Source organism: Lissotriton helveticus, chromosome 4_1, assembly GCF_964261635.1.
Source record: "Lissotriton helveticus chromosome 4_1, aLisHel1.1, whole genome shotgun sequence".
NCBI lineage: Eukaryota > Metazoa > Chordata > Amphibia > Caudata > Salamandridae > Lissotriton > Lissotriton helveticus.
The window spans coordinates 917,857,633-917,878,237 of record NC_136063.1 but is presented as its reverse complement, the minus strand read 5'-3'; the positions used below and the strand labels follow the sequence as shown (position 1 = coordinate 917,878,237).

Genomic DNA, 20,605 nt, shown 5'->3' with positions numbered 1-20,605 from the left:
TGTGTTTGTGTAAGTTCAGATTCTGCACCCGTTCAGAAGGAGTTAAGACCGGGACAGTGCGAGACCATGTGCTAAAAATCGGCCCGGACTTGGCCACAACGGGTACAGTCTGGTAGGGGACGCAAGCTCGCCTTATGTAGGTGTACCGGAGTCAGATATGCTGTGTGGAGATAGTAGAGTTGAACAAGGCGTAATTTAGAGGAGGTAGTAGAGTTTTGGGTGCCATTAGTGCGTCTCTCCAATCTGCTGCTTCTAGGGGGGCCCATCCATTCCTCTCAACAAGTTCGCAGCGTGTCGAAGGTGGTTGGGCTGTAGTTCACCAGCGAAAGACAGATCCGCGACAATCCCCCCTCCCCCTCCCCCCCCCCCCCCCCCCCCCCCCAACATCTCCCAAGTCACCCTTCATTACCTGCGCCACAAGCAGGTTGATTTAAAGGAGTGAGGTACCGGGTGGGGGGGGGGAAATGTGCAAGGAGGGCAAGGCAGAATTGCAAATATTTGTAAAACTGTGTTGGGTAAAGGGAGTGACGCTGTGTCTACGAGAAGTGTAATCCCAATCCGGTCCCACTGGTGAAACCCTCGGAGAGCCGATACCGCCAGCTGCCAAGTCCTGTGCTACAGGGGAGTGTGTTAGGTGAGTTTCTTGTCCCATTGTGTGTAGCGCGGGGCCGAGCGCCCCATGCCGTTAGGATCACCCTAGTGATGGGTTGAATAGTCTGTGGGATAGGGGAACCGTACAGGTAGGCCTGCAGCTGAGGGAAGTCCATGGTCCCGAGCTTGGTCTGGTAAGCCGGATCAGACCAGCCCCCAGCAAACCAGTCATGGATGACAACAAGCCAGGTGGCCAGGCAGTAGAGATGGAGGTTGGTCATTCCCATACCCCCATCAAAGGGAGGTATCCGACAGCAGGCTAGGGCCATACGCGGTCTGCCACTCCCCCATAGGAACTTGGTAATCACCCCGTCAAACTCACGAAACCAACTAACTAGGAGATTAAAAGTAATGTTCTGTAAAATGTATAAAAAGCGGGGAAGGATCATCAGTTTAAAAAGTGCCCCGCTACCAAGAGGGTTAGGCGGAAGGGACTGCCAACGTTTGAGAGCCCATTCCGGTTCAGGGAGCAGGGTTATCCAAATCCCCAAATATTTAAATGACTGTCTCTGCAGAGGGATTGTAGACTGCCAGTCAAAGCAGGATTGCAAGGGGTACCAAAGTGGACTTCGGTGGGTTGACCAAAGTGGACTTCGGTGGGTTGAGTCATAGGCCCGAAACGTCCTCGAAGGACCGAAGCACCTCCAGACAGCGCAGGCCGGAATTTTCCAGGTCGGCCAAGAAATGCAGAAAGTCATCCGCCTATAAGGCGATTTTGTCGGTCTGATGGGAATCCCAAGATCACCCTTGAATCCGGGGATCAGTGTGTATGAGGCATGCCAATGGCTCCATCGCCAGTGCGAATAAAAGTGGTGAAAAATGACAGCGTTGGCTGGGGCCTGCGGATGGAGAATGCCTGAGAAAAGGCACCATTAGTCAGGACCCTTGCCTGGGGGTTTGAGTACAAGACCTGAATGAAGCTCTGAAAGCGGGGGCCGAAGCCCATATCGGTCAGAACATCTCCTAAGTAGGACCAGTCGACTCTATCAAAGCCCTTCTCAGAGTCTATTGGCAGCAGGGCTAGGTTTGGAGTGAGGCAGTGGCGGTGGCGATGGGCTAGTGCCAGATGGAGGCAGCGTATGAAATGCCCGGTGCCCCGTGCAGGCATAAAGCAGCATTTTCGGGATGGTTCAAATCATGTAGCAAGGGGCAAAGACGTTGGGGTAGGACTGTAGCAAAACATTTTGTATTAATAAGGGAGATTGGGCGGTAGTCCATGTAGGAGAGGGAGGGTGGCTGAGTCTTGGAATGACCACGAAGGGGGCCACGTCAGTCTCTGGAGGGAAGGGCCCCGTCTTGACCACGTGTTGGAAAAGATCAGTGAGGTGAGGAACCAGCAAGTCTCAATATGTTGCATAATATTCCTGCGGAAAACAATGAGGCCCTGGCGTCTACCCGGAGTGTAACAAGGAAATAGCACCCTGTATCTCCTCCGGAGTAAAGGGAAGGTCCAGGTCTGTCGAGTCAGACTGGGAGAGGCAGGGGAGTCGGACCTCTGCACATTCCAGTACCTCGGCTTGAGATGTCATGGGGGGGGGGTTGAGCCGAGTAGAGCTGGGCGTAGTACCTTGCAAAGGCCTGGGCTGTGGCTGTAGAGGTACAATGGTATGTACCAGTGGCATCCCGTACTTTGGGGACACTTCTGTTAGCTCTAGGGAAGGAGACCAGGTTATGAAGCAGTTTACCGTTTTTATCTCCCCACCCATAGATACGGGCCACAGAGCAGCGCCACAACGTCTTGGCCAGGTTGAGGGAGATTTGGCCAATCTCCTCGCGAAGCAGAGCAAGTTGTCTGAGTGGGCATCTTCCGCAACACTAGAGGTAACCTCCAGTCGCGCGGCTTTTGCTTTAAGCTGAATCAAGCGAGTGGTTTCTCCGCCCGTTTCTAATGGACTAGGCCTCTGGCCACCCCACGTATGGTGGCTTTGCCGGCTTCCCACAGCGTGCTGACGGAGGGGACCGAGCCAGTGTTAACCAAAAAATAGTGCCTCAACTCTAGCTCGAGCGCATCCCTAATCTCTGCGTCCTGCAGAAGCCAGGCATTAAACTGCCCGACCGAGCGTGTCCCTCCGGAAGAGGTGCCAAAGCGGAGAGAAATAGCCGAGTGATCTGAAATTTTCCGTGGGAGGATAGAAACACCAGAGAGCAGTTGGCATTCGGTGGCGGGGATAGAAACGCCAGAGAGCAGTTGGCATTCGGTGGCGGGGAGAAAAAGCAAATCAATACGGGAGTGGGTGTGGTGAGCCACTGAGGTAAGAGTGCACAGTTTCACCCGGGGGTGCCATAGCCTGCAGGCGTCGCAGAGCCCGAGTGCAGATGACCAGTCCGAGATTCGTTTTGAACAGGTGAGGCGTGAAGAGGAGGAGGTCCCTGTGGCATCGAGGGTTGGCTGCAGTACCGTGTTAAAGTCCCCGCCAATTATGGTGTGGCCGTGGGGCAGGGTAGTGATCACCTCTGTAAGGCAGTGGAGGGTAGAGGGAAGCGTGGCAGGGAGAATGTATATTGAGAGGAAATTAAAGACCTTTCCCTCGAGCTTGCCTGAGGGACACATAGCGCCCCTGTGTATAAGTCGAGACATGGAGAAGTGTGAAAGAGCCCATGCCAGATCAATATAGCCACCCCGAGAGCCCCGTACGAAACCAGAGTGCCAGACCTTGTCGATGAAGTCTGCACTATATTTAGCAAGCATTGGCAAAGCCAACCGGTCTATCCTACATGACCTGTTTGGGTTAGTCAATGGTTTTTCTCATTTTGCACCTTTGGCAACCTCTTAAGTGACTATGCTTAAGTAATACCGGAAAATGCCATTCTTAAAAAAAAAAAAAAAAGTGAATACATCTAATCTGGGTGCTGCGCCATCCTATCCTCATGTTGTTCTTTTTTTCCCCCAAGATGTTAGAGCAGTGCAAGGAGATTTTGCATCTTCGCTGTGGTTTTCTTTTACACCTGCCTCCTGATGTGATCTGTTTGCTGCTAATGTCTGCAAATTTAGGTCTGCCTGCATCTGTACTGTTCTCTCCCCGTTGTTTTAATTTGTATAGCTTGTTGTCCAAGTTCGATATGCTCTTGTGACTCCATTCCTTGTTGGATGTGCCTCCCATGATAACCCAGTCTTTTCATTGCTTGGCTGAGTGTGAAAACGAATGTTCTAGTTAGTTTAGGGCGTTCTGGCGTACGTATGGGACTTGGGGCCTGATTATATCAAAGGGTTTTTATCCATTCTTTGACTGTAGACAAATGTATTGATGCATAACGGCCTACTTGCTGCCAATGGCTTGATGCGACGTGGATTGATCGGTTGATTCATAGGTAGAGAGCAATATACAGTCCTATTGGTTGCTTTGGACAAAAACCTGTAATTGTTGGTATTTTGAACAGTCCATTTGCGGCACTGCCTAGTCTGAGGCACTGCGCCAAAGAATGTGGTACACTCCGATTTCGTAGGTGCCTGGTTCATGTCTCCTGCATTTGGATCACATCATCCCAGCTTCGAGTGACTGAAAGAAAAAAAAGAACCTCGCCTTTTTCCATTTTGCAGATTTTACAGTACTGAACTTGCTACTTCATTCAGTTTAGCCCATGCTTTCTGAATCTGTATTTCTGAGGCTCAATTTTTTTCTTAGTCAGCCTTTCTTTCAAATCCACCACCGTATTTGCTCCTCTGGCTTTATATGCCTGATCCTGTCCGACAATCTCCACATTATCCAAAGATCACCCGTTTCACCCTTCTGACTATTGCCATTTAAAATCACTTGACTTTGCCTCTTATTCAGCTGCATGCCTCCTGACCACAGTCTGGACACATCGGAATGGTACTCTGACTCACTCATTCACCAAGTAATGTGTTTCTTACCCCACCACTCCATGTACTGGCAGCTCTGCCTCCAGCACCACAAGTAAAATTATCAACCTTAACTTACTAATAATAGCACTAATTTGTGTAGCGTGCACTTCAGCAGCTCTCGATAGACAATTAAATAATCATATGTGCAGTTCTACATGTTCTTTCTGGTCTATACTTCAAGCTGTTTGACCTGAAACTGCTATTTTATTGTAATTTCATTTACATAGAGCTTACTACAACTAACGAGGCGTTTTAGTGCTTTACATCAGGCAGTACCAATGCTCTAGAACCCAAGGTTAGTGGTTAGTCTCATGTTAATTGTCAGTGGGTGGTTTTCGTTATTGCTATTGACCTATTTACTTTTGGACTTCCTTTTCCCTTGCAAACATAATCGATTATGGAGTTTATTGTATATAAACCCACAATCCTTTAATTATTTTCTGTGAAAAGAAACCAATTTGGATGCAATTTCCATAGTAAAAAATAAAAATCTTTAGAAAAACATGCCCCACCAGTTAGTACCATATTTATTGCACAGCCTTTGAATGTGTTTTTTACTCGGTGAGTATCTAGGACGTGGGTTTTTATAATGATTTAACTCTCTAACATGAAAGCTGCGCACCCATGAGAAATCCAAGGATCTTCACTTCCACTGCAGACCAAATATGCCTTACATTATCAAAAGTGAGCTGCGTCGCAATTCAAGATTATATGTAAAAGCAAGATGCGCCAAAAGCTCTATATTGGTTTTACGTTGTACCAGAGAACAAGTGAGTGTTTTGATGGGAAGAACGATCATGTCCTTACTATATGTCTAGCATTACCTGACATAAAACTGATATTTGCAGCAACAGGGCTACGGCTTACTTAAATTTCAGACAATGAGCTTATTTTATATACGGAACTAATACCACATCAACCAACCAAGAGGCCCCCTCCACACTTATAGGTATTGTAGTGGAACAGATGTACACCTATAAAGCAGGACCCTGGTAAAAGCCACATCCTTGTTTCACTTCAAAGCACACTTTTGACCGTTTGGATCTGGGCCTGCAGCTTTGATTAGAACAAGCGTTGGCAAAGGAAATCGGTTTCGCCTATTCGAGATCTTTTGGTTTTCTCAATGTTATTTTAGACGTGTTGCACAGCAGCACGAGCTGTGTAAAAACAGTGTGGGTATTTATGAGTTAAGCAATATGAGGGAGATGGGCAGTGGTTGGGAAACGAACAATGGACAGCGAGCGGAAGGAGGGCAGGGGTGTGGGAGGAAAATAAACCGCAGGAGTAGGACCTTGTGTGCTGCAGGGAAGGGAGAAGCAAGAACTGACATCGGGAGTTGGGGGTGTGGGGAGACCATACAGTGCCATCCACTCTTATATAGTAAATGGTAGAAAGTTAAACAAAAGTACCTTGAGTGGTGCACTGCCAGTGGAAGAAAGATGGCCATAAACCAGAGACTTTGATAGACCCATGCTACACGGCAGGGACAGATGTCCCAGGAAGAATGCATGAGGGGGTGAGCAGCTTTCACGTGGCATGACCAGTAAGATTTAAAGAAACCAGAATGACGTGGAAGCAAACCAGTGTTAAGTAATGGGTGGACTCAGCCCATTGATAAAGGATTTTTTTAAACAATTGCTTAGTGGCATGGTTGGGTCTCGCATTACTGAAAATTAGAGCTATTGGATTGCATTATTATTTGCAACGCCAAAAGCTCTAACTCTAACTGATGTGCGACTTGTTGCATTGCAAATGCTTGTTGTAGATTGGCTAATCTTACAGATGAAAACATTGTCCCCTCTTCAATATTTATTTCCAGTTTTGAACATCTATTTTCTTTTTAAGAAAATTATAAGCAGACTTCACAAAGAAACTCCTGCTGAATACGTTTCCTCACGTGTTTGCTATTGATCTCGCTTCCCACCAGGGGGACTCCCCCAACCATATGCACCTTTAGAATCCTTTCCATGTGGGGGAGGAGAAGTTGAAAAGTTTGACCAGGATATTTTTTGTGGAAAAAAAGTTACAAAGGTTTGTGTGTGACATGCCCCAAGTTTAAAACTGAATAATTAGGACTCCACTCTGATGGGGGAAACACCTAGCAGGCACATCATTAAATGATAAAATCATTATCACTTTGACACTGATATCACTGAAGCCAAACCTATTGCTATTTTTTACACTTATCAATTACATCCTTACTTCGTTCTGCATTTTCTCTTTAATGAAATGGGATTGTTGGATGCGATGAGCAGATTATTTGATTGTCTTGCTTTGCTTTGCATAGGTCCAATACCAGTTTCTACTTGGCATAGCTAAAGTAATTGGGATCTAGGGGTATGGTTACAGGGCTTGGACAGCAACCAGTCTGCTGCTTGTAAGCAACATTTGAGTAAACATTGGGGCGCAGGGATTTTGAACTACTTTAGTCGGTGGCAATGTGTTATCAGTGATGTCAGTTATGCTATCTGTGACATGAAATTGTGAGCATTGAAAGGTGTTGGGTGGGTTATGATTATGCATCTTACCATAAATAGCAATTATTGATGATTTTATAGGTTTTCGTTCATAACCATTTTGTCTCTTCTACTGATTTGTATGGAAACCGGAGTAAAGTACCCTAACTTATCTTTAACAAAATAAACTAAAAATCAGTGACACATAAAACCATAAACACTTATATGTATGTATTGCATTGGGGGTAGCAAGATGACATTAGAGACTCTAATACCTAGGAGTATGCTTTTTGTTTTTCATAGTTAGAATTAGACTAAAGCAGTTTAACTATTTAAAAAAATAAAAAAGTCTTAGAAATTGAATCTGGGGTTTTAACTTGGTACATTTTGGTATTTTAGAGTAAGTGGCTGGTTATTAAAGTACTTTGAGGCACACTGTTCATATATTTTAGTAATTACTGAAAAATTGAATACTGTGGAATTGAATTTTTAATTCTAAGTTTATTCGAAACTTCAACAATTTTCTATTTTTTTTTTACTAAACATCTTTGAAGTGCATTTTGTTGTTTTAGTTGTGTACTATTTAAAACTGTGTGTAGATCAATACATAATAAACAAATCATGGATCTTGTTATTTCTTATGTCTCTGTAGTGTTGAAAAGGATGGAGTCGCAAGACCTGTTTTTACAAGAGTAAGGTACTACATTTTTGTTATTTATTAAAAATGATTATTTTCTGTGAAATGTAAAGTTCATGGATTAACTTATTTTCCTTATTTAAGGCACAGAAAGGTACAAGATGCCGACTTGAGAAAACGCTGTGCTTATACACCTTATATTACCTAGTTAGTTTATATCTATCTGTATATATCTATATCTCTATCTCTATTGTGCATCTTTATAAAACCGCTGTCAAAGACCATATTTGCTAAAAATAACCAAGATCTGATGGTGTTGAACATCTTACTACCTGCACCGTTAATGCAATGTATGGTGAAATATATAATATAATGTATTCACCGAAAAAACCCAAAGATTAAAGTAACGTTATAGTTAGGTGATTTTCTCAGTGACCACATTGATGTTTCGAGCTAAAATAAAACCTTGCAGAAACTCACCAGTTGTAGTTTTAGCCAAGTAAAACTTGCATCACCGTCATGCACTGCTTATGATCTCACACATGACATCACTCATGACATGTTCTGGGGCCTCATTTATAACATCACTGACATCATCTAGTGAATGTGCTCATCTGTTTTTTTTTATAGTTAAGGTTATTGCGGATTACTACCATATTACTTTTCCACATAATTTGGTACAGTTTGGGTCTAGCTAATGTGTGTAAGTATTAGAAAATGCATGTCCTCCTAATGCACCATTGCTGTGTGGAGATATTTGACACGTTATAAATCTTTGTATTCAAGAGTAACTCTGTGTACAGTAGACTTGTGCTGGTTATTGTCCACATAAGTATTTTGGTACAACAGATTGTTTCCAGCAGGGCAAAGATTCTACATACTATGTATTGTAAGCAGTTATTGAAGAGCATAGTCTCAGCAAGACTATTTCTACTTAAACTAAAAGAAACACTGTGCACCAGGTACTAATCTACGTAAATGTGCTTATTATGCTTCAGAAGATGGCTAACTTTAAAGCTTTCACCATACATAGCATTAACGGTGCATGTAATAAAATGTTACGTACCTTCAGATCTCGGTTATTTTTAGCAAATAGTGTCCTTTTTTTATTCAGCTGTTTTATAAAGTGTGCACTGTTCTTGGTAGTTATTTTAATAGTCTGGTGTATTTTTTATGAAAGTTTGTGTTTGCAAACAGTGTGGTATAAAGTAAACTCTCTAACGAGTAAGCACTGTTCACAGTACTTGGTTCTCTTAAGCTTATTTCATAATGTAGGTTCGGAATGTGTCAGGGGTGTGTTACAGATGAAAGCTGTCCATAGAAGGTCATTTGTTTTGTAATTGGCATTCACTATTTGGCTTTCTCTAAACAGTTGTATACAGATTTAACACCATACTCAATGAATGTTTTCCATATATCTGTGGTCATGGGAGTGCAAGTTCTAGTTATTGCTGCTAACTATAACTGGTGAATTTTTATTTTTTTTGCTTCAAAACTTTCATTTTCTCATTGAGAAATTCACCCAAGTATAACATTATTTTGACCTTTTTGGGGGGGAGGGGGTTCAGTGAATTTCTAAGGTTTTTTTTTAGAAGGAAAACCGATATTTTTATTACACCGAACTGTAATGTTACTTAACTTTTTGAGTTTTTTCAATTAATTTCTGAAGAATTAAAAAAAAAAAGTAAATTATTTTTGTGATTGTGTGTGTGTATGGTAGAATGACTTTATAATGTATGTTGTGTTCTGATATTATTTTAGTAAAACTTTTTTTATTATAACAAAACAGGATATGGTTCACAGTTTGCAAAATGTGTGTATTAAACAGATACAATAATTGAGCAAATACACTATTTCTATTGAATATGTAACTCTTATATCTAGATAGGTCAGCAGCAATCTTTTTGTGATGTCATTAATCCCTCAGGTGATGGGTGTCTGTAGTAGGGTGCGGAGACCTCTCTCTATAATGATAGTTGTGCTTAGTAGGGTGTGGGGAAGGGAATGTGCTCTCATTTCAGACTTCCCTCAGTTGATGGGTGTGCATAGTATTGTTTTGGGAGGGACTGGCCTCTCCTTTCAGATCAGTATCAGATGACTGGTGTGCGGAGCGACTGACCTCGGTTGCGACCTGTCTCTGTCATGATGGGTGTACGTAGTAGAGTGTGGGGAGGGACTGGGCTCTCCTTTCCCACCTCTCTCTGATGAGACCTCTTTCTGTAATGTGGTTGTGCATAGTAGCGTGCAGCGATGTAACTGGCCTCTCCTTTTAGACCTCTCTCTCAGATGACCGATATGTGCTAGGATGTGAGGAAGGACTGCCCTATCCTTTCAAACCTCTCTCAAATGACTGGTGTGTGTAGTAGGGTGTGTGGATATAGTGCCCTCTCCTTTTTAGACCTTTTTCACTCAGATGAAGTGTGCGTAGTCGGGTATGTGGAATGGCTGGCCTTTCTGCTGAGACCTGGCCAACGCCCGGTGGAGGTGCCAGACAGCTAAAGAGGAGATTGGTCCTGGTTCTTCCCCTTGGCCGTCCCCTACCCAGCCTCTCATTGGACACAGTTTCTCCCCGTCTCCCTGTTTTGTCTCCTTCCTCCCCCTCTGACGAATTTACCTTCACACTGTTTTTTAGTCCTATGTTTTATTATGCTTTGTAACAAATGTAACTTGTAACCTTTAATTCACTGATCCTCATGTAAAGCGCTCTGATACCTACGGGTCTAGCCAGTGCTATATAAAACTCAATAAATAAATAAATTGATACATGTGCATAGTAGGGTGTGAGGAGATACAGGGCTCTCCTTTCAGACCTCTGTCTCAGATGATGGGTGTTCGTAGTAGAGTGTTTGAATGAGCCTTTACTCTACTCTCAGTTCTTCTCAAACCAAGGAGCAAATAGTAGTCTGATGCACATCATCTCCAGGAAGACTCCTTCATACAGTTATAAGTGTGCATAGAAGAGTGTATTCAAACATTGCCTACCCATTGCTACTTTTCACTATCCTGCAAGAGTTTTGTGCGATCGTAACAATTAAAAACACTTTAAAAAAAAAAAAGATTTGACCTTCTAGTCATCACAGTACTTATCTCTTACACACTTAGTTTCAAAAACAAGGACCACAGTATGAATTCCTACTAATGGTGTATTTTTAACTCTTCTACTACTTTTTACTATTTACGAACCCGCTTGCTAGGAAAGTGTAAAAAATGAGACAATATACTTATCTTCACAGTAGTTATTCCTTAGGCACCTCCTCTCTAAATCTAGGGGGGCTGTAATCTACCCAGTTATATAGCTTTTAACTTTCTTTCCACAACACCTCCCTGTTTTTCACAGTAAACAGTAATGACTGCTATATATTTTCTGAAATACCAACAGCAAGGCAATGGGACCACTTACTCACACCGGAGCCTGTCTCGTCAGCTAGACCTAATGTTCATTGGGTGAATATGCAGCTTGCTACGTTGATTGAAAGAAAACTGAGTTCCATAAAAGACAGTGGTATAATGGTGGTCTTGCCCCACATCATGTGTTTTAATTCCTGCTGCTCAAAGTATGGCTTTGGCAACAGACTTTAAGGCTTTGCTGTTGGAAAGATTCCATATAGGATCATAATGTGTTCGCTCCCATCTTGTATCCAAGCACTGCAGAAACTGGCCTAGTGGGAAAAGAGAAATGACTTGAGGAGCACATATTCTGCTCCTCAATTATTTTTCTTCCCACTCCTTAATTGCTGGTGCCTCGTCCCATTGTTCTTCCAGAATATGCACGTCTGACACAATGCTTCTTGGGAGATGTATACCATAGAGCAGTGCTGATGAGATGGCCTTTGGACACACCATCAGTCTCTGTGATGAGGCAGAGTGTGTGAAATCGGCTGAACACTCAGAGCCCTGCTAACATGTAAGGTAAATCCTTAGGTCTCACTGAGCGTAGCTCAACATGAGTTGCATCTACGTGCTATCCAACTAGCAACGATGGCTTCTTGTCTTACCCACCAAAAGATCTTTATTTTGGCCAAATCTAGAGCTGCATAATCTTACCCATTCTCAATCTTGGCATTTCACCCTGCTTAATGCTACATATCCTATTCATCTAGTGTGCTCATTATTTTATTCATCCATGGGACTTGGTTTTTCATCCATCTCTACTCTACCAAGTCTTATTCATTATCAGTGCTCCTTAATTCACCTATCCATAAGGTTTGCTCTGACCTTGATTACCAAGGCACCACGTCATATCCATCCCAGGGGTCCTTGTCTTTTCGGTTAGTGTATTTCTCCCACGCCCTGTTCATTACGCTTAGTCGCAGGGCTTATTATGTTAATCACAAATGGGCCTAGAAATAAAGGTAACTTACATTTGTAAGTTACACATGTAAGTTCACTCTTACACTTTAAGTAACTTTACTACTCTTGGCTAGTCACCGTTTAGAAGTGTGAAGTTACTCAAACGTATAGACTTCCATTTCTCCCAGGACTCTTCACCCCCCCCCCCCCCCCCGAGTTTAAGTTACTACTGGCAAAAAGCAGCAGTAGTAAGTCCAGCATCCCTCGTGGCCTACTACTGATATTGCAAAGAAAATAGTTGCGGCAAGGACATAATATATAACCCCATGGAAAATAATAATAAATGAAATGCATTTTTTCTGTGTGTGTGTGTAGATTGTTAAAATATGTTAAAAAATGTTTTGATAAAATATATTAATCACCTTTATAAATGTTACTTTTTAAAGATACAATATTTGAAATTAATTGTATGGATAACTATTGCAATTGTTAATGCTTAATAAATTAATATAAACACTTTACTTTAGGTAGGATGTTTTTGATAAATCTTTATTTTTTTATATTTAATATAAAAATTAAAAAATCAATTTAATCATCCTGTACCATGACTTTCTATTATTCTGCATTTAAAATTAATATATATCACTCATTAACATTATTTCACAAAAATCTTTTTGCTATTTTTTCCCCCCCACAGTTTGACGAACTTTCTTGGTTTTCCCTGTACTTTACCAAAGGGAGATTTCCGCCCTGATGGCGTATGAAGGAAAAAGAAAGTGTTCTGCGAAGTTTCACACGTTTCCGATCACTATGCATACAAGTTTACTTCCAAGAGTGTGAATATTCTGCGCACTTGGAAGACTGCTGGTGTACTACAGAAATGTAAGTTAATTGTATTTGTTTAGCTCTTACTACCCATGACCAGGCGTAGAAGTGCTTTGTGACAAGTAGCATTCTACTTCGGAACCTAATATTAGAGCTGGATAAACTGGTGTTCTTTCGAGTGTATGCTTCGAGCGTTTGTGAATTTTTTGCCTGCTTCAGTTCTCTGCAGTATGTACACCTACATAGGTGGTACTTTTCAACCATTGTCCATGTGACTGGCATCTTTAGGCTTGAGGTCTGGTTCCCAGCTTTTTCGCGAGACCACATTGGCATGTGAGGGACCCTAGGCACAAACAGATTAAGTGATTGTCAAACATTTAACAAAGTTAAAAGCGGTTCTTAGTAAACCAAACAGAAATACGTACATGGGAGTAGCCATAAAATTAAAATGCCCACCACTTTGAACCAAACCTCTGACACGAAGTTGGAGATACTAAGTCCAACCTAGAACAATTGTGTTCACCCTCGTATCCATCTTTCTGTCCATTCTTCCTCATACCGGCCCTCCACCCATCCATTCATCCTTATTGCCATTCTTCAGTCCATCCTTTCACCTTTCCATCCATCTGTTCACTCATTGATCCTTTCACCCAGCTAGCCACCATTTTTTCCATCTGCCCTTGCTTGACTATTCTATCAATCCATTCTTTCACAATCCGTCCATCTAATGCCCATTCTGCTCACACATCAATTAATTCATCCACCCGTTCACTCTTTCACCCATTCTTCCTTTCACCCATTTATCCATCCTTCGAAGCGTTCTTGGGCCCTTCTGTCCATCCATCCATCCATCCATCCATCCCTTCTTCCATGGATCCTTCCATAATTTGCTCTTTTCAACTTCCCATCCTACCACCTCATGACCCCACTGGATGCGTAAATAGAAGACCCTTAAAAAAATGTGGGTTGAGTAGAGGTGTTGGGGGGTGGGGGGGGGGGGCTCGAGAACCCGTGCACTGGATTGTCATTGGATGGCTATCACAGAGTTCAAACAGCAGTACGAATGTCAGCATTTCTTCCCCTGAGTGAGGTTTTCCACGTCGCGATCTCTTGTTGGTTTTATGTGCGGCATCTTTTGTATTACTTCCCCTTGCTTCGCCTTCAAGCAATTAATTACACACTAATCGCTGGAAGGAGAGGCTTTAGTGCCATTGTCGTATTTAACAACACAGGCCGTGGTAACCATGGTGATTCACGAAACACCAAATGTCTGGTGAGGATCATCGGGCAGGAACTATTTGCGGGCTGGCTGAAAGATCCAGTTAGTCGAGCTAACTATAGACGCGTAATACCTTCCTGGAGGCTGCAGGCCGCAAAAGGATGTGCGAAGGAAGTTATAAATCTGTCCTTGGCCCCAATGGTTCCTGGGCATTCCCTTTCTGTCTCTTTAGCAACAAGCACAAGCTGCCTCGCTCACTCTTCCGGGTTTTAGTAATAAAAGACATCCGCATCTTCCATTTCTCTTTCCATTTTAAGCAGTCGGTGCGAGGGACGCTCTTTTGGCACACAGATACCTTCCTGTGCCAGCACAGTGTGGACTCAGCATATAAACTCTTGTTTTACTCTACGCTACAGCAAAGGCTGTGGAACGGGTACGCGTGTCATAACCCATAATGCAAAAACGCTACGTGATGATCGTCATTTCTGTATAAATACCACTAGAAACTTGTGAGGTCATTAGATGAATAAAACAAAAAAAAAAGATTACCTGTCATATATTTTATTTATTTTGTATACTGAGATCCGTTGTCCTCCCCATGTCCTGTTACTGAAAATGTGTAAATGGGGACGATGTCATTCATGTGTAATAAGGTTCGCACTAATGTTTAAAACTGGACTATAACATACTGTGTAATGGATATAGGTAGTGACCGCAAATCAATGCCCCTTCTGTCGCACCTGACTACTTACTTACCTGCACTTGCAGCACGCAGTCGCAGTGCCCTGGTATGAGGTGGGCGGTGAAGAGAGTGGTGGTGTTAAACCGTGGCCTCGTTGCACAGAACACTGTATGGGTGGGGTTAAACTGGTGTTGCTTTTGCCTCGATTGTCTGCATTTCTTTAGCATTGTGTGCGCCGCCCTGATTACATTGTTCTATAGAATTCTCTGCTGTCTCGGGTTACGGATACTATGATATGAAATTGCTGGCGTCCAAATGCTAAACTTATGAAATGTATCTTGATTACGTGCACATACATGTTCATTGTCAGTTTGTTGTCTTTTGTTTATCTTGATTGACTATATCTGCGTGTAGGAGCCAGAGTAGGGAAAGAAAGCAGAATGTTGCTCCCGCCATCATAAAGATGAGCGATTCGTTTTATGTTTGTAGTCTTTTAAGACTTTGCAGGAACCTGGATTTGTTTGTATTTACCTTTTTTTTTATTCTGTTCATTTTTGTATAGGTTTCATAGTACCTTAGGGCAGCTTTGTTGTACTAAAGTATGGAGGTCGGTTGTGGCACTTGGGCCATAGGACTAAATAGGAAGTCGAGTATAAGGAAAGGGGTTGACCTTGTAGGTACGCTTAATGGAAAAGGAAGGTCTTCAGGTCTTCCTGATTTTTTGTTTTTTTCTAAAATGAAGGTGCTAATTGAAAGACTTCAGAAGACGGCCTGAAAATCGTTGCATTTTGCAAGTTTAAAGAGTTGCACTTTTGGTCGATTGGTGTATAGACATCAGCTTCATGTGGTACTGAGCAGTTTGTGCCTTGTGGACAAAGCGTTGTGTTTGAATTGGACCCTCTGACAAGCAAGGGAGATAGTTTAGTGCTGACGTGATCTGATAAATTATTTTTAGATAAAGGCTCAGGTTCTCAGCGAGGCCTAAAAGTAGTCGAATAGTGCTATTAATTAACAAGGTATTGTGATTTTTTTTTTTATAACTTGCTAGCCCCAATGTTCCTGTCCTTGCTCAATTTTGAGTAATAAATAAAGTCTGTGCTACAATGTATTTTCTTTAATCTTTTACATACGTACTGATTTTGATTTGTGTATTTTTTGTCGATTTACTTGTGGAAGTGGCCTGTTGACCTTCGTTGTGGAGACATACTGGGAACTTTGATCTGGAGTGTAAATCTCTTGTTTTAATATTTAAAAATAAATTTCAGTTTTTATTTCTCTCCTCCCTCCATGCATTCCAATTTAAGACCTCCCATTGTTAGGAAGCAAACCAGTGTTTGACGAAACATAGTGCTCAATAAGGGGGGAGGGGACTCTGTATTAGCCCCAGTCTCTTTGGTACCATGCATAGTTTGAGGTCTCATGTTGAAGGATTACTTTCTCGCTTCCAGCGGCTGCCTCCGCGGCAGCCGCTGGAAGGGGTAGGTGCGGAGGCTCAAGCACCCAGCGATAACCTTTACCTTGATGCTTGCACAACCAGCGCCGCTTAGCCTAAGGAGCCACAACCTTATTACAGGGCTCACGTGTTCAGATCTACCTTCGGAGATCGCTTGACTACTCTAGTTACTTGAGACTAGGGTTCTCCACGGGCCTGGCAGGGTATTCATCCTGAAACCCTGTACTTTTCCCTCCTAAATTTGACGTGCACTTTTTACACACTTTATTATTTCTAGGTCCTGAAGAAACGGTACTGATCATTAAGACACTACTAGCGTGAAACATGTCTACCTCGTGATTAGTTACACTGGCACATTATAGCCCCACATAACTCACTAACCTGTCTGTTTTTTAACCTACCAAGGACACCACGAGAATAAATAACCCAAGAGTGAATGCCCTAGGTAGTTTTAAATTCACTTGCACGCACCACATCACTTCTTCTTAGAGAATCCCATCACTTACTTGTCCCGCCCCCATACCTGCACGCACTTTACGGCGTATTCTCTTTTAAAAAGATCTCCGCTGAAGAGACGCTTCGGGGCCAGTCAGACATTGCAGCGCTGTTCTGACGAGGAGCACCAAAAAACCCGATGATGAAGTATGACATCCTTCTGGGTGTGTGAGGGCGAATAAGAGGCAAGACTTGGCCTTCCCCTTCGGGATTGGATCCTTGAAACTGGGGATATACATCTGCCACTTCTCTCTTTTCTCTATTTTTCTTCCTCTTCTCCTTTCACCTTTGTTCCCTCCTCCAACTTCTAGTCTCTTTCTCACTCTTTTCTATCTTCCGTCTTTATCTCCTCTTTATGTGGGTGACATACATGCACCCATAGCCACGGAACTTTGTCTTGTTTGATAGTCATTACCAGAGGAGCACGGCCACTGGACCTCAACGCGCTCCTGGTCCCCCCCCCTCTTCTTTTTTGTTGTTGACCAAGATGTCGTTTTTGAGCCATGCAAGTCGGAAATGCATTGACTCTGAATCCCAAGATGGAGGCTGTGCGTCGTCGAGCCATGCAGGTCGAGGATGGATTAGGGACTGGAGGGAAGGCGCCTTGACTTTGGTCCTTGCAGCAGTGGCAATGCATTCACGGCAATGCAGCAATTCTCAACTGCGCAACAATGCGATTTTGGAAATTGCTGCATTTTAGACCCACCTCCAAGTCCCAGGACTGGATTGGCACCACTTGACTGGGCACTACACTCAGATGGCCTAGTCCAGGTGCTGGCGATGAGTTGATTGAAGTCCTTGATGTTCCTGAGACTTTCAAAAGGAGGCAGGTGGACAAGACCTTTAAGTCACTCTTGGTTCTGTAGTAGAGAGATGCAGTTTCAGTCTTTCTCACTCTCAAGCAAAAGGGCAGCAGGTCAGTACAGCAGAGCAGGAGTCCTGCAGAGTGGCAGTCCTTTTAGCAGCACAGCAGTCCTTTCTGACCGAGTATCCACAGGTCCAGATGTGTACTGAGTGGTTGGTGTCAGGGATCCAGTACCTATACCCAGCTATGCCTTGATGTGGTGAATACTTCGAGAGGCCCTTTGAGTGCACAGAGTCCCTGTCCTGGCTCCAGACTCGCTATAGGGGAGTATGCAGCCCGTTGTGTGGGGACAGACCCCAGCCCCTTCAGGTGTAAGTGTCCGCTCCTCCCTCCAGTCCTGCCGAGGAATGCCCTTCAAGATGTGGATGGTCCATCAGTCACACCCAAGTTCCCTTTGTGTGTGGCTGTCTGGAGGTAATGCACAACACCAAGTTAACACCTACCCCAGACGTTTATGCAGAGACTGCTAGAAGGCACCAAATGGATAAGGTAAGAAAATGGCAACTTTCTAAAGGGAGCGTTTTCAGAATTATAGTTTATAATCGAACTCCACCATAATGTAGGATTTTATATTGTGATTCCAGAGACTCCAAATTTGGGGGCCTCATCTCTTCCCAGTTAGAAATTACACTTGTAAGCTGTAATAAGGTAATCACAATGTTAACCTATGGGAGAGATAAGCCTTGCAGTAGTGAAAAAAGAAATTTGAGTTTTTTCTCTACCTGGACATGTAAACCTTAAAAGTACATGTCCACTATTTAAATACAGTGCAGCTGTCCAGGGCCTACCTTAGAGGTAACTTATATGTAATAAAAATGAAGGTTTGGGCCTGGCAAGAGGGTTAGCTTGTTAGGTCGACATACGTTTACAGACCAGCTCTGCAGTGTCAGGCCTGAGACCTGTTTAAAGGGCTACTGAAGTAGGTGGCACAATCCGTGCTGCAGGCCCACTAGTAGCATTTAATTTACAGACCCTGGGCACAAATTGTGCTATTTACTAGGGACCTCTATGTAAATTAAATGTCAAGTACCGGTAAGCCAATGTTAACATGTTTTGAGTAGAGAGCACATGCACTTAGCACTGGTTAGCAATGGTAAAGTGCCCAGAGCCCTAAAGCCAGCAAAAATTTAGTTTGCAATATAGGTCCGAAGGCAAAAAAGTAAAGGGAAACAATACCAAGCATGCCAGCTCTTACAGGAATGCTGATAAATGTTGATTGATTAAATACAAGTACCAACTCTCAATCAATCAATCATAACACTTGTATAGCGCGCTACTCACCCGGAAGGGTCTCAAGGCGCGGGGGTGGTCCGCTACTGCTCGAACAGCCAGGTCTTGAGTTGTCTACTGAAGGTGAGGTGGTCCTGGGTCAGCCGAAGGTGGATGGGGAGGGAGTTCCATGTCTTGGCTGCCAGGTAGGAGAAGGATCTGCCTCCGGCGGTGGCTCTTCGGATGCGTGGTACGGCGGCGAGGGCGAGGCTGGCGGATCGTAGTTGGCGGGTGGGCGTGTGGAAGGTCAGGCGGTCGTTGAGGTACTTGGGGCCCAGGTTGTGGAGAGACTTGTGTGCGTGGGTGAGGAGCCTGAACGTGATCCTCTTGTTGACTGGGAGCCAGTGCAGGTTCCTCAGGTGACCGGAGATGTGGCTGTGTCGAGGGATGTCCAGAATGAGTCGGGCGGAGGCGTTCTGGATGCGTTTTAGTCTTTTCTGTAGCTTGGCTGTGGTTCCAGCGTAGAGGGTGTTTCCGTAGTCCATCCGGCTGGTGACGAGTGCCTGGGTGACCGTGTTCCTGGTTTCGGTTGGGATCCATCGGAAGATCTTGCGGAGCATGCGGAGGGTGTGAAAGCATGAAGAGGAGACGGCGTTGACTTGTCTGGTCATCGAGAGGGAGGAGTCCAGGATGAAGCCTAGGTTGCGTGCGTGGTCTGTTGGCTTGGGGGCGGTGCCCAGGGCTGGGGGCCACCAGGAGTCGTCCCAGGCGGAGGGTGATGGTCCCAGGATGAGGACTTCCGTCTTGTCTGAGTTCAGTTTTGGCGGCTGTTCTTCATCCACTCGGCAACGTCTTTAATCCCTTCGTGTAGGCTGGTTCTGGCGGTGTCTGGGTCTCTGGTGAGGGAGAGGATCAGCTGGGTGTCGTCGGCGTAGGAGATGATGTTGAGGTTGTGTTGGCGTGCGATTGCTGCGAGAGGTCTCATGTAGACGTTGAAGAGGATGGGGCTGAGTGATGATCCTTGCGGGACGCCGCAGATGACTTCGGTGGCCTCGGAGCGAAACGGGGGGAGGCGGACTCTGTGTTCTTCCAGCGAGGAACGAGATGATCCACTTCAATGCCTTCCCTTGGATGCCGGTGTTGCTGAGGCGTTGGACTAGGGTGCGGTGGCAGACAGTGTTGAACGCTGCAGAGAGGTCCAGGAGGATGAGTGCCGCTGTTTCCCCGTTGTCGAGCAGGGCTCGGATGTCGTCGGTGGCTGCGATGAGGGCGGTCTCGGTGCTGTGGTTGGCTCTGAAACCGGACTGCGAGGGGTCGAGGGATCCATTCGTCTCGAGGAAGGCGGCAAGCTGTCTGTTGGCAATCTTCTCGATGACTTTGGCCGGAAAAGGGAGGAGCGAGATGGGGCGGAAGTTCTTGAGGTCAGTGGGGTCCGTTGTTGGTTTTTTCAGTAGGGCGCTGAGCTCGGCATGCTTCCAGCTCTCCGGGAAGGTGGTGGTGTTGAAGGAGGTGTTGATGATGTCTCGGAGTTGGGGTGCGATGGTGGAGTCTGCCTTGTTGAAGATGTGGTGGGGACAGGGGTCAGTCGGAGATCCGGAGTAGATGGTGTTCATCGTGCGGGCTGTGTCTTCGGTGGTCACTGCGGTCCAGGTGTGGAGGGTGGTGGTGGGGTGCGTTGGTTCGACGGTTGGGAACTCTGCCACTAAAACTGATAAAAGGTAAAGACGCACACTATTCTAAAAGATCATTAGTCCAGTTAGTTTATTCACAGGAGTAACGGAGCATTCCACCTAGATTGAAAGCGACAATGTTTGAATCCCTCATATGACTCCTGCTTTCTAAAGCGCACTTTGCATTCATGAAGTGTGCTGAGGAGTTGAAACCATTGAATTGTCCCGTAGTCCTTATAATTGCTGCTTCATCTCTTGCCATTGCCCTGTGTGAACAGTACTTAGTTCCTACTCCGTTGCTGTTCAAGA

At 44.4% G+C, this 20,605-nt stretch overlaps 1 protein-coding gene across 3 annotated transcripts in view; it reads left to right on the top strand.

The window, feature by feature from the left end:
• SOCS6 (suppressor of cytokine signaling 6) overlaps positions 1 to 20,605 on the top strand; it is a 117,964-nt gene that overhangs the window by 77,688 nt on the left and 19,671 nt on the right. For 2 of the 3 annotated variants that reach the window (XM_078687521.1, XM_078687520.1), the window contains exons 2-3: positions 7,604 to 7,648; positions 12,576 to 12,760. The gene's annotated coding sequence lies outside the window, so the exon portion shown is untranslated. The remainder of the gene's footprint in view (positions 1 to 7,603; positions 7,649 to 12,575; positions 12,761 to 20,605) is intronic. The other variant, XM_078687522.1, reaches the window with a different exon arrangement.